General features: G+C 46.5%; 1 long non-coding RNA gene across 1 annotated transcript; it reads left to right on the top strand.

The window, feature by feature from the left end:
• Window positions 1-1,548: 1,548 nt before the first annotated feature.
• LOC131420635 (uncharacterized) lies at window positions 1,549-5,975 on the top strand. Its single transcript, XR_009223603.1, has 5 exons — window positions 1,549-1,742; window positions 2,372-2,525; window positions 3,874-4,137; window positions 5,343-5,445; window positions 5,871-5,975. It is a non-coding gene; the product is annotated as an uncharacterized LOC131420635 (long non-coding RNA).
• The last annotated feature ends 10,572 nt before the right edge of the window (window positions 5,976-16,547 follow it).

Below are 16,547 nucleotides of genomic sequence, written 5' to 3' on the forward strand. Positions count from 1 at the left end.
CTCTTCACTGTGGAGGGCAGGAAACACTTCCCCTGTCCCTCCCAGGTTCAGTAGCTGGGTCTATGAGATCAACTGACAACAGGCAGATTAGCAGGAGAGAATGTGTTCAAATTTATTAATCTGTAACGTTACATGCACGGGGGCATCACAGGAAAAAAGTGAAGACCCACCAAAGCGGTGAGATCTGACAGCTTGCCAAGAGAATTGAGTCTTAATAGGGAAAGGAGAGGGGGATGTAGGCAATTTAGGGGAGAGGAATTGATTTTTTGGGGAGATGAGTGGGCCCTTGGAAGAATAGATGGGAGGTATGACAGCTCGTGACAAAGTTTATCTGGGGTGGTGTCCTGAACTTCATCAGCAAAATAAAAGAACGCAAAACTCACCCCTGCTGTGTTATTTGTATTTCTAGCTCAACAAGTAGCTCAATTTAACTTAAATTTGGATTCCTATTAGTTGAATAAAATTTCTGTAAAAGACACTTTATGATGTTGTATTGGTGCTAAAAGAGAAAAAGCCAGAACAAAAGCTCATGGGCGTATTCCACGTGAAGCAAGTGCTTGTCACGAGAGAAATGACTGCTCTGCCATCATTTCTGGTAAAGCAGGAGCCGAGGGCTTTGGGCCCTCACAGGAAAGGTCCCCGAGCAGAGAGAAAGCCCTGCGAATGCGTAGTGGAGGCACAGACCAGCCTTGAGAGCAGAGGCCTGGATGTGCCAAACTGCGCTCCAAAGCTGGGACAGGTACCCTACACTGAACAGAGTGTCTCAAAAGACTGTCGGTTTCCAGCCGACCTCCAGGAGGAGTTTGAAGGAATATAATCTATGGTCAATCCCAAGGTTCCAAAGAGCCCACGAGGGGAGCCGGGTACCGGACACAGCCTGTCGGAGCGCTGCCGAGAACAGCTGTCCAGGGCCAGTCTGCTCTGAAGAATCACAGAACTCCAACATGGTGCTAACAGTTGAAGAAGTCAGACCCTCCAAGATGAGCTCAGTGGTCATAGATCCCCTCCCTGGGAGTGTCGTCCACCAGGGAAGATGGACTCTGGTCACAGGAGAGGAGACTAGAGGCTGATACCACCCCAGACAAACTTGTCACAAGCTGTCATATCTCCCATCTGTTCTTCCAAGGGCCCACTCATCTTTCCTAAAGGACTCTCTGCCAAACTGTCCACTTTAGGGCAATTAATAATAACTTCCCCTATTAAGACTCAAATCTCTACATAAGGTGTCAGATTGCACCCCTTTTGTGGGTCTTCACTTTTTTCTTGTGATGCTCCTGTGCATGTAACATTACAGATTAATAAGTTTGAACGCCTTGTTTCCTGCTAATCTGCCTGTTGTCAGTTGATTTCATAGAACCAGCTACTGGGCCTGGGAGGGACAGTGAAAGTCTTTCCTCCCCTACACTGAGCTCAAGCCTGCCTGCCTCAGGGCCTTTGCACCTGCTGTTTTCTCTGCAGGGACTGCCTCCCAGCTGCACAGCATCCAGCTTTCTGCTTCCATGTCATTTAATTTGATATGCCTCCCTGAGTACCCCCTTTCCTGCTCTTTCTGTCTTATTTTCTTTGCAGCATTGATCACAATTGGAAATAACTTGTTCAAATTTTTTATTATCTATTTTTCCCCACTAGAATGAAACTCTATGAGAACAAGATTCTTGCCCATTGTTCACCTGTGTATTCCTCGTGCTCAGAATATGTCTTGATTCTTGGCTTCTCTGGTTGCACCCAATAGTCATTCTTTGGTGGGTTCTCAATGATGTCAAACACCCAAACTTGAACAAATGTGAGATTTGAGATTAAAAAATTTTTCTATGAAAGAACTTAATTCATATATACATTCCTGGCTTGGAACTTCAGGAAAATTATTGTGCTGCTTGCATGGCTGAAAAATTCTTGGCCCTGGGCATTTTAACTATAACCACTCAGAAATGCACAACCTGTTATGTCTTACTCCCTAAGTACGGTGGTTTCTCTGTGAAAACTGAACCATCCATGCAGAACCCTGGGTGCTGCTGTTTCCGAAGTGCCGTTCCGGAGCTAAAGCAGATGATGTGAATGGAAAACTCACAACAGCATATAAACACCGTCCTAAGCTAATGATCATTTACTCTAAGCCTCAAAGCTTCTATTTGACGTTTTCTGTGTTAATACTTGTTTTAGTTTTTTAAAAAAATTTAAGTCTTTAAGTTGCAAATTCTGATAGAAATCATTTTGAGAAACTTTAGGAAAAATGGTAGAACTTTCAGCTGAGCCAAGAGATTATGTTTTCCCTTCTTAAACTGGTCTTATTTATAAAATGAAAGATTTGGAATACCCTGGTCCCTAAGAGTCATTCTAACTCCAACATTTTATCTTTCTTTGGTCCCATCAGGAACATTGTATATGAATTAATATTCCTGGGGATTACATCGAACACAGAAATCCGAGGACGGGGTCTGACTCACACGGCTCTGCCACCTACCAGCTAACTGACCCAGCACGTCACTTCACCCTCTGCCTCTAGTTCTGCATGGGGGAAAATGGAGGTAATCACAGGACCGCAGGGTCATTGGGAGGACCAAATACATCAACACACGTGAAGCGTTTAGAACACTGATGGGCACGTAGTCATGTTAGTTACTGCTATTTGTTCATTTTAGTGACAGGACAAATCTTTTTATTCCAAGGTTTGCTTGGAATTAATCTTACTGAAAGGTGCAACAAGGCGTTTCATGGTTGTTTTCCATATTATTGGGGAAGAGTATTACCTTTATTTTGCAAGTGGGTTCAAGAATTCCTTTATACATTTACTTATGTTTTTACAAATATGGAATTACAGAACTAGTGAATATTAGCCTGTGATGGGACTTCAGAAACCACAAAACTGGTGATTTCCTTTTCTTTTTCTTTTTCACAATGTTTTGGTTCTTTTAATAAACTTTTTCCCCCACTTTAGTGAGGCACAATTGACAAATAGGTTAAGGTATACAACAGGAAGATCTGATATATGTACACTTTGTGAAATGATGACCACACTGATTCACACATCCATCATCTCACAGTTACCGTCCTGTGTGTGTGTGGTGAACACTTACGATCTACTCTCCTGGCAGATTTCAAGTATCCGATATAACATTATTATTTTTCAATAAAACATTTTAATTTTTTTATCCATTAAAAAATAGCACAGTAAACCAACTTTAGTTCAGATACTCTTATTTTTAATTCACTGAATGTGTTTTTATCAGGATTGATTATTTTTATGTAAAAGACTTGATTTCTTGTCCACATCGTAATTTACTTTTGTAAAAAGTAAAAGTGGTAGATATTTAAGGTGAACAGCATGACATTTTGGTGTGCACATGCGTAGTGAAGGGATTGCCACAGTCAAGCGAGTCAGCACACCCACCCCCTCACAGAGTTGCCGTTTTGTGTGTGTGTGTGTGTGTGTGTGGTGGCAGCACCTGAAACTGACTCTCTCAGCAAACGTGCACACACAGTGTTATTCACTGCAGTCACGGTGCTGCCCTTTAGATCTCTAGACTTACTCCTCCTGTATCACGGCAACTTGGTGCTTTCGACAAACACATCCTTGTTTTCCCCGCCTCCCTGCCTCAGTACAGCCCCATGCTGTGTGTTAGATCCTCAGAACTCACTCATCTTACCTGAAAGCCTGTGCCCGTTGACCACCATCTCCCTCTACCCAGGAATCCCAGAGTTCCTTGGAAATGATGGGAAGCTTATCCTCAAGGCCACGCAGGATGGGTGAGGCAGGATGAGCCTCCACGGCCTCTCGTCTAATTCCACCAGAGTGGCTTCTCTTCTACCTACTTTATATATTGCAGTTCTTGGTAAGAATTTATCTGATTTAACACGAATTTCCTCATTTTACAGATGACGAAACCAGGCCTCAGTGAGGTAAATTGATAACGCCCAGGGACACATAGCAGGTGAACAGCAGACCAGAAATAAATCCAAGTTTCCTGACCTGGACCACGTTCCACACCTGCTACCATGGAAACTTGCAGACAGACCCACAAACAACAGCAGCCAACTCCGAGGATCTCGCTATTTGATAAAAGCAGTGAAGACTAAACCAAGGGGACTAGAGCCTGGAGGTTAAACGAGATACCAGAGGTGGGGCCTTCAGACTGTCTGGTAAGATCTTCAGAACCAAGTTTAGCTTCCCATCTGTAGAAAAATGAGTGCTTGCTTTCTGTAGGAAGCTCCCCCAAGGCCAAGTAATTCGTGGGTGTCAGGCACTTTGGGATTAAGGGGTGAAAACTTCCCTGCAGATCTAAAGCAAGCATTATAATTTGAGGTTTCCTGACAGTTTTTGAAAGAAAAGAAATACTAACCTTTCTTCTCCTGGCCAAATGCCAAGTTAGGTAATTATGCTTTGCCCACGTGCTCTCCCCAAGCTGTTCTAATTAGATAAGAGCTCTGCCTGCGTTTCCTTTCCTGAGCTGAACTGCTATGTTGCCACATGCCTTTCAAGAACTGCGAATGCCCTAGTTTGCTTTTCCCTTCAGAATGGGAAAGCTTGTGCCATAAGTACCTGGGTTTCTTCAGGGTACAAAATGCTCTCCAAGGAGCACAGGGCTTAGGGGGCAAATTTTTGTGTTTCCCAGTGCTAGATCTCTCAGCTTCAAGTCTGCTCGCAGACCCAGAGAGGAATCCATGAGCCGTACCTCCGCTGCTGGTCCCGACGCGTCTGACAGATGTTAAGGGGACAGCTTTAACAGGTTGCTCAAGAAACAACTGATAAGCAGATCAAAGTCCTGCAGTCATCCCCCCCAAACCCCTGCCCCCTTACTCCTTGAAAACCTGCCCAGTGAAACAGTGGGTCCAGAGTCCCGGCAGACATGCAGTCCGCTGGCTCACCATCTCATCCACAAGGCTTTTCCACAGCACAGAGCAGCGGGGCCCGCCGCCCAGCCAGGCAGGGCTGTGTCCTCAGAAAGAGCCGGGTCCTGGTACCAACACCCTACTTAATAGCAGGGTTGTCTCAGGCAAGTTACTCAATTTATTGAAGCCTCTTTCCTCAGGCTTACCTAGTTTTTCTCTTAAAATATCTTGGAGCTGTCCCCTATCAGCACACGTGATCTCCTTTAGCACTGTTTTAACGGCTACTCAGCATTCCGTCAGAGAACTGAACCATGTTCACTATGGATGGCTGTTGACGCTGCTTTCAGTCTTCCGCTCTGGGAGCAAGGCTGCCACGTGGGCGGGTACTTGCACGGGTGGGAAGAAGTCTCTGTAAGACGCTCTTGTGAGTGGAACTGCTGGGTAGGAGAATCTCTGCGTTTGACAGTTGGATTGTTAGGGTCTCCACTAAGGCTGTCCCTGCCTCCTCTCACCAGCTGTGCCTGAGATGCTGTTTCCTCCTGGAAATCCTTGTCAACCTGTAGTTGAAGATGGCCTCTCGTTGTAGCTTAATGTGCACTGCTCTTGTCGTGAGGAAGGGTGAGCGTCCTTTCATATTTTAGAGAACTGTTTTTATTTTCCTCTCTCAGGTCTTTTCTGCATTTTCTCTTGGGCGTTGCCCTTTTTCTTATCAAAGTATAAAAACTCTTTATGTACATGGAAATTAGTCCTTTGTTGTAGGAATTGCAAATACACACACACACACACACACACACACACACCCCTTTGTCTTTTAACTTTGTTTAGTTTTCCAAGCAGAATTTTAAAAATTGTGTTATGACTTCTGGGTTTTTATCGTATTTAGAAAAGTTTTCCTCACTTTGAAATTAAAATCTCCCAATTTTCTTCTGAATATTTTGTGACTTCATTTTTCACATTTAAATATTTGATCCATCTGAAATTTATTTTATTTTAAGCTGTGAAGTAGGGAGCTAATTTTATTTTACTTTATTTTATTTTTCCAGATGGCCATCTGGTTGTTCCTATGCCGTTTGTTGAATAATACGTTGTTCTCCAACTGATCTGGCCACATCCTAAATTTCTGTGCATATGTAATATATTGTTGGACATTCCACACTCTTCTACTGATTTTTTTGTCTGTTCTTAGGCAAAGAAAAGCATTGAATTAACAATTAGAATGTTATACTTTAGTATCTGAAAGAGTATGTCTTTTCTAATTTTTTCAATAATTTTCCTGACTAATCTTCTTTGATTACTTTTTCATAAGAAGAACACGCTTATCTAGTCCCTCCCCCTCCAACAAAATTGATTGGTTTTTGGGGGGAGTGCACTAAATTTATAATTTTTTAGGAAGACTATATATTTATGATGTTGAACCTTTGTATTCAAGAACATGGTACGTCTTTCCATGTCATCGTTTTTGTGTCCCTCCTTGGAATTTGTGCATATGGACGTCATGAAGTGGAGACGGTCTGAGGAGGGTGATAATGGTGCCCCCCCTCAGCGTTATCGTAAGGATCCAATGAAGATGACGCACAGGCCTGGCCCTTCACTGCGCTCAAAAATATAACGTGTGACAGACACACAGTGCCATATATTGGCGTATGTGTGACTAATCCAATAAAATAAATCGGTGTCTCGAGAATCTGAAATTTCCATGACTGTGACTCATACCTGGTTCAGCCCTGAAATAGGAATGACTTTCCTATCTTTGGCTCTATTCCCAGGCCCTACTCACCTCGGTGACAGGGCCAGCAGGGTGACCAGAATCCCACTGGAGCATCTGTGCACCCTTGTTGGACATGAGAGTTGAACAGGTCGTGGCTGCCCTGCCTGCTCATGGGAGGGCTCGGCAGCCAGAAGAGGCGACTGGCTAGGACTCACTTCTCTCCACAACCGCAAACAGGAGGAAGACACCATTGCCAGATGCACAGATTTCAAAGCTATTTTATTTCTGTTTTAAGGTAGAGAATCTCCCTCCACAGGACAGTAGGGGGTTTGGTTAAAATAGCTCAGCTGTCAACGGAATGGAGAGCCTGGAGTGCCGTCTCCCGACGCGTGGTGCCCACGTCCACATGTTTTATACTCTGTACGGCACACTCACGGTGCGCTCAGTGTGGAGCTAGCATTTTATTATATCTAGTTTTTTCAAGTGGATATCATCAGCCCAGTTTACAGATAAAGTAATAATCACAGATTATTGACCCTCACAGAGGGTCCATATCACAGATCTAGAAACTGACAAAACTGCTGCTGAAGATTTGCTCGTCTCCAAAATCTGCGCCATTAACCACAATGCTCCGTTTAGCAGATTTTGAACAAGTTAAACAAAATCAGCTGTAAAATGAATTGAAGTACTCTTTGACTGCATGTCAGAGCATGCTCCTCCATCTGGAATGGGAGTGTTGTCACGCCCGGTGCTATTAGTGTAAGTGTTCCTTTTGTTAATAAAATTACACTTCTGCTGAGAGCAACAATTCCCCGTCCTTCCTGAGAACCAACCTGAAAAAGCCCTGGGGAAACTTACTGTCTTTTCAGCTGTGTTTGCTTTCAGGGAACAAGAGTTATACTTTCCTGTGATCTGAATGTACCATAGCAGCGATACTGAAGGATACTCTATTCAATTATTGGTGTTAATTTTTTAATGCCTTCATTGATGGAAAACTTATTTATGTCACACCTCCTTTCGGCCTTTCCCAGGTAGCCTGTCCAACCTCTGAGAAATATTTCAGCAAATGTGAAAGATGATCCAGAGAATTACTTACTCCCCAGGGAAAAAAGCACGTTGCCAATGAATCAGGGGAAACTGATGCCCGGGGGGATCAGGCACCTCAGCATGAGTCACAGAGCGAGAGGACAGTCCCATGATCAAAAAGGGTGAGCGAACAGCCAGAGTTCCTTTTAGAGTTTCCACCGATGTGATCAGCTCGGGCGTGTTTCCACACAGGCTGCTGAGGCTTGTGGTGTCCAGGAATGAGGAATTGTTGCTAAAGCACACAGAGGGATGCTCTGTCCCAGGAGGATCCTACCAGGTGTGGAGGGCATGGGGCCTGGGAGCCCCATTGAGTGTGGGGGGGGGTCTGGAAGGTCGGCATCGGTGGGGTCCAATGGCGGGAAGGCCTGGAGTCTGGGAGCAGCGGTACGTGGAGACCCACGTGGTCACAGCATCGGCAGGAGACGAGAGTGGCACTAGGCGTCAGAGTCCCTGACTCCTAGAAGAATTGGGGAGTGCAGTCTGGGACTTAGTCTTGGAGGAAGTGGAGCATTTGGTCTTTTAGCAAGGCAGACACTCAGGGACAGGGCCGACTCACTGGGGTGCTGGAGAAGACTTGTTCTAGGAACTGTGTCTGTCTTGCTCATTGCTGTATTGTCTTCAGGAAGCCCTCTGCTTGGCACACAGGAGATGCTCAACTAAGTGTTTGTTGAGTGAATATTTGAGACACGAGGCAAGCACCCAGTCTTTCAATGTGGGGCACGTGGTACCAGCAGGTCTCTGAATGGGGCTGACTTGATGTTGAGTCACGTGAACACTGACTAATGACGTGGTTGTCCCAGCGCCCAGGGTGGGGCTGAACCTGCAGGTAGACAAGGGCTTGGGCGTGGGGAATGAGGATGAGGAGCAGGCAGGTAGTTCCTTACTCATTCTTGACAACTTTATTATTAGGTCTTCACCTTTGATCAAACGTGCTGTCTGAGCCTGTTTGGGCTGCTATAACAAAAATACCAAGGTCTGATGGCTTATAAGCAACAGAAAGTCACTTCTCACAGTTCTGGAGGCTGGGAAGTCCAAGATGGAGGTGCTGGCAGAGTCGGTGTCTGGTGAGGGCCTGGTTCATAGACAGCCATCTTTTTGCCATGTCCTCACGTGGGGAAGGAGGCAGCAGAGCTCTCAGAGCCTTTTTAATGAGGCTCTACTCCCATTTATGAGGGTTCTGCCCTCAGGACCTGTTTACCTCCCAAAGGCCCCACCTCCCAGTGCCATCACACGGTGGGGGTGGGGGGGGAGGTTTCAGCATATGTATTGGGAGGGGCACATTCAGTTTGCGCACACACTGAAATGGTCTTCACTTTTCAGCAAACAAACTGAAAAGTTTTGTCAGTTTCTACCGAGCTAAGATGGTAGCTTCTCCCTAGGAAGTCACAAACCCCAGACGTCCAGGGTCCACAATCTTCTGCGCTGCCATTGTTTCAGTTCATTAAGCCGTTGCTATGTGGCTGGCACTACCATAGGTCTACTGTAGATGGACTCTCTATTCCTCCAAGTAATCCTTAAAGGTAGATGATATTGGATCCATCTTACAGACCAGAAACCAGAGGATCAAGTTCAGTGGTCACCTGCGGCTGCACAGACAGGACATGTGGGAGCAAGAGTGAAGGCCCAGAGCCCACCGTCTATCCCCAAAGCCCTCTGGTGGGAGCCTCCCTCTGGACCAGCGCTGCTCAGACCCTAGTGTGCAGACGGGTCCCCTTGTGCAAATGCAGATTCGGGCTCAGATTCTGAGACAGGGCCCAAGACTCTGCTTTTCTTTTTTCTTTTTTCTTGAGGAAGATTGTCCCTGAGCTAACATCTGTGCCCATCTTCCTCTATTTTGTATGCGGGACACAGCCACAGCATGGCCTGATGAGCCGTGTGTAGGTCTGCACCCAGGATCCAAACCCGAAAACCCCAGACCACCAAAGCGGAGTGTGTGAACTTGACCACTCTGCCACGGGGCCAGCCCCGAGGATCTGCTTTTCTAATGAGCTCCTGGGCGATGCTGATGCTGTTGGTCTCTGAACCTCGCGGTGGGCAGCAAGAGTCTAGAGCAGGGTTGACCAGGTAGTAGATATTTTCAGCTTTGTGAACCAGAGGGTCTCTGTCGCGTCTACTCAAGTCTGCCTAGTAGTGTGAAAGCAGCCACGCACAATGCATAACAGAAGAGCATGGCTGTGTCCAATACGGTTTATTACAAACACTGAAAGTCGAATTTCGTATCGTTTTCATGTGTCACAAAGTGTTATTTTTCTTTTGATTTTTTTTCAGAGATTTAACAATGTAAAAAACATTATCAACTCACAGGCTCCAGTTTCCTGACTCCCAGTCCGTCTAGAAGTTCTGTGCCCTTGATGTCACAGGGGTAAAGAACTTACCCAAGAGGACAGGGAGTTTGTGAGATGGCTGCAGATGGGCTGAGGGGAGGACGCAGGCCTCGGCGTCAGGGCCTCCTGTGGCGGGCTTGGGCACTTTCCGTGACGTGGTGTGGGAAAGCCTTCTGATCTCTTAATGCCTTGTTTTCCCCAAGTGCAAAGTGGGACAGAGGAGAGTATCTACCTCACGGGTTATTGTGAAGACGAGAAGAGAGGAGCCCACGCGCGTGGAGCCTTGGTGACGCCTGGCAGAGATGGGTCATGCTGTCCACATCCGTGACTGAGACGGGACGTGGGACGAGAGCCCACCAGAACCTGAGGGGCCTCTGAGCCTGCTGGCTCTGAGGTTATGTGAGAGGGAATTTGCTGATCATCACACTGTGGGTGTAAGCCATCGTCCAGTTTGGAGGAAAACTCTTTGAGGAAGTGAGAACCAACTACAGTCACATCAAGTGGGGGTGAGGTCAGTGCCAGGCTCCTCTGAAGACGTCTACTCAGGGCAAGGAACCCACAGGACTGTGGGCGTGGCTGGGACCCGTTTAATAATCACGATTAATAGCTGACACTCAGCACTTACCATGTGCTTCGTAGTGTCCTAGTGTCTTTTAAGCAGTAATCTGTTTAATCCCCACAGTCACTGCATGAAGTGGGCACTGTTATTATCCCCATCCGACAGATAAGCAAACTGAGGCAGAGAGAGAGTAAGGAACACACTGAAGGCCACCCTTTCTTTAAGTAGCAGCATACCAGCATCCCTGCTCTTAGTCACCATGCTGGAAGTTTTCTCTCCAGGATCTCTGGATAAAATTAGCATGGCTGGCTTGGGAACTGTCGGTGGGTGGGGTCTTCTCCCAGGGAGCAATGGGGCCCTGGGGATTAGCAATTCTTGTATGCCACTCACTTACAACAGATGGCCAGTCTGATTCATACGGAAATGGAAACAGCTCTTTTTGTCTTTGTAGTTCACGGTCACTGACCGCTCAAGCCAGAGTCCTGCCCTCGCCACACAGGACGCAGTGCAAGCTCAGACCCTGTTCTGTATCTTCACGTAGAGCCGTTTCCAGACGCAGGTGGGGGTGGCACATGTCTTTTTTGTCTCTGTTGTGTGTGGGTGACGACCCCGGCCTCACGGGTGGAACGTGCACAGGTGATGTGAAACAGAAAGATGCTCGTTATGATCAGAAGGAAATGCCCCTCGAACTGGATCTTCCGAAATTAGTGGCTCTGATCATTTGGATCCTATGAGTATAGAGAAAACTTCGGGTGATTTCCCACATTGTGACTGTTGTTTTTCCCATCAGTTAAACTCTAACAATTAAACAGATCTTTTAAAATTGAGTTTGGAAAAGTAATTTTTAATAAGGGTATTCTCAACTCGACATACCTCAGAGAATTTGCACTGGAAAGTTATCTCACTATGTGCCCATATTTGGTAGCTTCCTCATCAATGAGATCAGATTTCCTGGATATTCCAGAATTGCCTTTACCACGTTGTTTGTTTTCTTTATTTGCAAGAAGACCACTGAACCTAGAAATGTTATGTTACCTTTTCTCAAAGGATAAAGAATAATATGTGAACGGCATATCTTCACGGCATGTGAAAACGCTATTCATAAGCCTTGACCACGCTCCGCTGTCAGCTTTCCCAGTCAAGCAAAGCAACATCAGATTCTCCAAGGAAACCTTCCAGCTGGTTAGTGACTATAAGCCTCTGCGTTATCTCCAACAGAGTAATAGGTATGTCCTGGATTCTAGCCTACACCCAATTAATATTTTATTAATATAATGTATAATGATAATATCTTTATTAATACGATGATAGTCATTACCATAATGACTGCACACAGACACAGAACTGGCACCTGTCATGTAGATTTCCTTTCAGTTTTCTTTTTTATTGATTTAATACTTGTTTTTCTTTTATTGGAATCTATCTATTTTATAAGAAATATGCCTCTAGTGGCTCAAAGGCAGAGCTTGCCTAATTCCTATGGAATATGTAGCCAAGAAAATCATCTGAATGAGTTCTTTCGTTAAATAAGAGTCATAGAAAAAGTCCTGAATTGCTTTAAAAATGCTTTGCAGCAATTTCTTAATATGTTATGCGAGTCAGTGCAATCAATTAGAAAAAGACATGGAAGACCAGGAATTCCTGTCCCCATCCAGCCTCACTCACAAACACCACCTGATCTTTAGTGAGAGATGGGACAGATCCTGAGGGCTGGCGGCAAAGTGTTGATTTTGTGTTCTAGAAAGAGATTGTCCATAATTCAACCCCACATATCCCATTAACTAATATTTGCTAAAATCAAAACAAAAAAAATCAGAAAAAGGGTTGCTAAAATGCATTTTCTAAAAAATTTTAAATTGGAAAGAAATTTTTGAGGCAAAATGATTTCTATAGGTGTTTGGACATTCCTTAAATAGATAACCTGACCACCATCACAGTCTGGGGACACAAAGGTGACAGAGGTTCTTTTAAGCGTTGGTTCCCTTTGGTTATGTGAGGCATTTATTGTCTAGTAGGAGATACTGAGACGTGTGTAACTCCGAAGAGTCTGTCCTGAGCATCCAGGACAGTGGACGATTGAGTCCTGTTTTGTGGTTCAGATTATCAAATGCGATAGGAATTCGAAGGAGGATATATCAACACGGCAAGGAATGCCCAGAGCTTGAAGCTCTGTGGAGGAACCGAGAGGGGAGCCAAGTTCTCAACGACGGGCGGGCAATGTCTGATGGGTTCTGGGGAAAGGCGAGGGCCTTCCAGGAGAGGGAAGTGAAGCGGACTGAGTCATTCAGGTGGGAAATGAGCCCAACAAGTTAATGGGAGAGTAAAAACGTGCTTGACTTGAGCAGAAACAAGACCAGGCTTGGTGACATTGTAGAGGCCACCGCAGTCACCAGAGGATGCTGGCTTTGTCAGGGAAGGGAAAGGAGCCTGGGGAACTTGAAGCAGGGAAGTGCTGCAATGGAAACGTGGTTGAAGAAGATCCATGCGGCAGTGGGGTACTCTGCAGAGACTGAAGGGTAGGCCTTCCGGTAGAAGCTTCTTGTACTTTTGTATACTGTAGTGTCTTAATTTGGGAGGTTTGCTGTTTTTTTCAACCAATGTACCATTTACCTTCACATTCACTTAGAAATTTCATCTAATATTTTAACTTTAATGCAGTATTGTTTCAATATTTTATATCAAAATAGTCCATACCATTGCACAATCCACTTCCCGTCCTTCTGGACGAAGAGCACGTAAAAATACACAAGTGGGTACTCTATGTTGAAACAGCATTCACTGGTAGACAAGGCAGATGAGGCGTTTGTGCTCAGAAAGCTCATCCACTGAGAGAGGTTGGCTGTGGGCAAACCATTACGGGAGTAATGAGTTACAATTGTGGTGACTGCGAAGGAGAACTAGGCAATATGGAGAAGTCTAACACAGGGCTCCGACACAGACTTACAGCCCGAGGATTATGGGGAAAGTCTCTCTGGGGAAGTGAGATTCAAAATGAGATCTGATTGGAGTGGAGGAAGGGAGGGTAGAAGCTGAAGGGGGTTAGAAATTCTAAGAAAAGGAAATTACACTCGTGACGGCCCCGAGGTGAAGCGGAGTCCGGAGCATTCAAGGAACTGAAAGGTGGGCAGCTGGGCAGGAGTGCGGGCCTGGGCAGAGTGGAGAGGCCCGGACGGGAGGAGGCAGATGGCGCCAGCTGTGAGCCACCACAAGGGCTTCCACGATGCTCTCCGTCTTCCTCAAGCTGTGCCCTCCCTGCCCTGCCAAGAGTCACGGCGACTTCAACACCCGTACTCGTTGTCCTCCCACAAGTCCTCATTCCATCCTCATTGCTTCAGCGCAGACTGCAGCTGTGCGTGGGCACGCCTTCGGATTCAGGGTCAGCTGCAAGTGCTTGCCTCTGTTATCCTAAATGTGAAATGCACTGCGGTCCACTCTGACCACAGCCACCTCTCCCCTCCTCTCCCACTGCACCATGCTTGACCTCGGAGCACCTTCTGTGCCCTTCTCTGCTCCCAGCCTCTGAGTTCACTAAGCTCTTCTCTGACTTCGCCTCTACCCCAGCGTTAAGCTCGAGTGCGTCCACTTTTAACTGAACCCTCATTGGTATCTGACGGCTCTCCTTCCGCTGTACCCTCCGCCACTCTCAGATTCCCGAACCTCAGTGCAGAGGAAAGGTGAGTGTTTCCCCGCTCCTCTCTTGAGCTTTGCTGGGAAACAGGTCACTTGCAGGTCACTTGACTACTGATTCATGCTACTGGCTTCAATTCGATCCTTATGCCACCTAGTAACAGTTTTTGGTTGATTGCTTATTTCCTTCCTCTTAAACACCACTTTCAAGCTTTACCGTCCTAACGCCCAGGCCTGCCTCTGCCACGTCAGCTTCCTATCTCAGGGAGGGGCACCCATCCTCGGGTTACCCAAGCCAGGAAGGCAGGAGTCCCCCGGACTCTTCTCCTCACTCTCACTTTAGACAGTGGACAAGGACTACTGACTCTACAACTCAGCCTGTCTCTTCCCTGGTAGCTGTTCCTCAGATTCAGACTGTCGTCACTTTCCTTGTCGTGACTGTTTTCCCTGCTTCTCATCTGGAATTCTTCCCATCGTTCTTCCACACGGCCTCAGACGTGAAATCCAACCTCATCATTGCTTTGGTTTAGACTTTCCAATGACTCGCATCACCTACAGGAGGGAGCCCAACCTCCTCATATACAAAGCAGGGCCCTCTGTGGCTGGCCTCTGCCCACTCCCGACCTTTCCGTTCAGGCGTGCCTCCTCCCTCTCCTGCCCCTCCCACCCTTGAGCCTGTACTGTCTCCATTCACTCGCCCTCCTTGCTCTAACCCACTGCTATGGTGCCGCCCTGGACGCCCTGTTCCTCTGTCTGGAGTGTCTCTCCCCACCAACCTTATTTCCCAGACACTTGATATCTCTTGAGATTCAGCTGACAAGTTACAGAAGCCTGTTCTGAATCTGAATCCCCTAGCCTCCCTCCTCTGCAGTGGTCTCTCTCTCTCCCTCCTCCATGCCCCCACTCCACCTGGCACATCTTTCTATCAGAACACGGATTATAGTTAGTTGCAATAATTTGTTTTCAAAACTCTCCTTTCTTCAAAATGGTTATAAGCTCTTTGAAGACAGGAACTGTTTTTGCACGCTTGGTGCCCGGCATGGTCCCTGACCCGCAGTGGCAACTCAGAGAGGTCACCAGACCCGACCGACGTCTTGGCAAATGATCTTCTGGTCTACCTGATGGAGAGTAACGTTCCTTTGGGACCCTTGCGTCGCCTTCCTCTCCCTTCTTTCCAGAGAAACATCTTTACGACCCCTCTCTCTCCTCAATCCTGCCCCCGACTCTTTCCAAGGTTCTTGTCTACCCTGGGTCCCTGGGTCTAACTGGATCCCATCTCTCCTGCACGTTGCCCTGTGAGTCACCGCTCCTCTATCTCCCACTTTTTGTTTCTTTTTCAACCTTGAGTTTTCCTTATAGCGTAGAAACGGGCTTTGTCTCTCCTGTTAAAACAAGCCCACCTCCCTCAACCCTTCGCTCATCATCCTTTCTATGGTAGTTTTTCCCTCCACATCCACCCCTGACCCCACGCTCCCAGTTACTTCATTATTTTCTTAATTGCACTTATCACAGCAGTATTATTTTATGTTTCTGTTAACTCATTTCTGTCCCACTGGAATGTAAGCTCCATGACGGGTGAGAACTCCCCACGTCTAGCACAGCGCCTGTTTGGAGGCACAGTTTGTCTTATTTGTCTGTTGGATGAATTGATGTGTGACTGAATAAGTGACTGAATAAATGAAGGAATGAAGCTGCTGTCTGTCTTCATGGCCAGACTCCTCTGAATCCTGCACGTCCCACGTTCTTTTTAACCCATTGCTCTACTGAAATTGCTCTTTCGAAGTTTGCCAATGACCCGTTTATTACCAAACCCAATGGCCTTGACATTTCCATGACATTTGATAAACACTCCTTGAAATTCTCTCTGTTACTGGTTTCTGGGAGAACGTGGCCACTGCACCTCTGGTCACTCCTTATCCAGCTCCTCTTCTTTCACTCAGCGTCTCACTTGTTCTCTGGGAAGTGGTCTTTTGGAACGCTACCAACCCATCCCAGAGACTTCGACTGTGATCACCAGGAGAATGAGCTGCACAACCGTATCTCTGTTCTCAGCCTCTTCCTGAGCTCCAGGTTGGCCTGCTGTGTATTTCCAAATGAGGGTTTTACTGGTAACCCCAAGTTCACCACGATTCATAAACAAATCTATCAACTTCCCTCTTCAAGGTTCTGTGTTTCAGCCAAGGAGAGCACAGCCCCCCTTAACATAGACTTGCATCCTGGGAATCAGCTCCCTTCGCTCTCGATGGCATCTGCACTGACCAGTCACCAAGTCTTGTCAGTTCTCCTGTTGTGAGACCTCTGCCTTTGATCTCCATCCTTTCTTTTCCTTTGTAACCCAGCCTTCACAACACCTCTAAAGGAGTCTTCCTGCAACACTGGTTCTGATCACCTCAAGCCTCTGCTCAAAAACTGTGAT

This window comes from Diceros bicornis, chromosome 23 (genome assembly GCF_020826845.1).
Source record: "Diceros bicornis minor isolate mBicDic1 chromosome 23, mDicBic1.mat.cur, whole genome shotgun sequence".
NCBI lineage: Eukaryota > Metazoa > Chordata > Mammalia > Perissodactyla > Rhinocerotidae > Diceros > Diceros bicornis.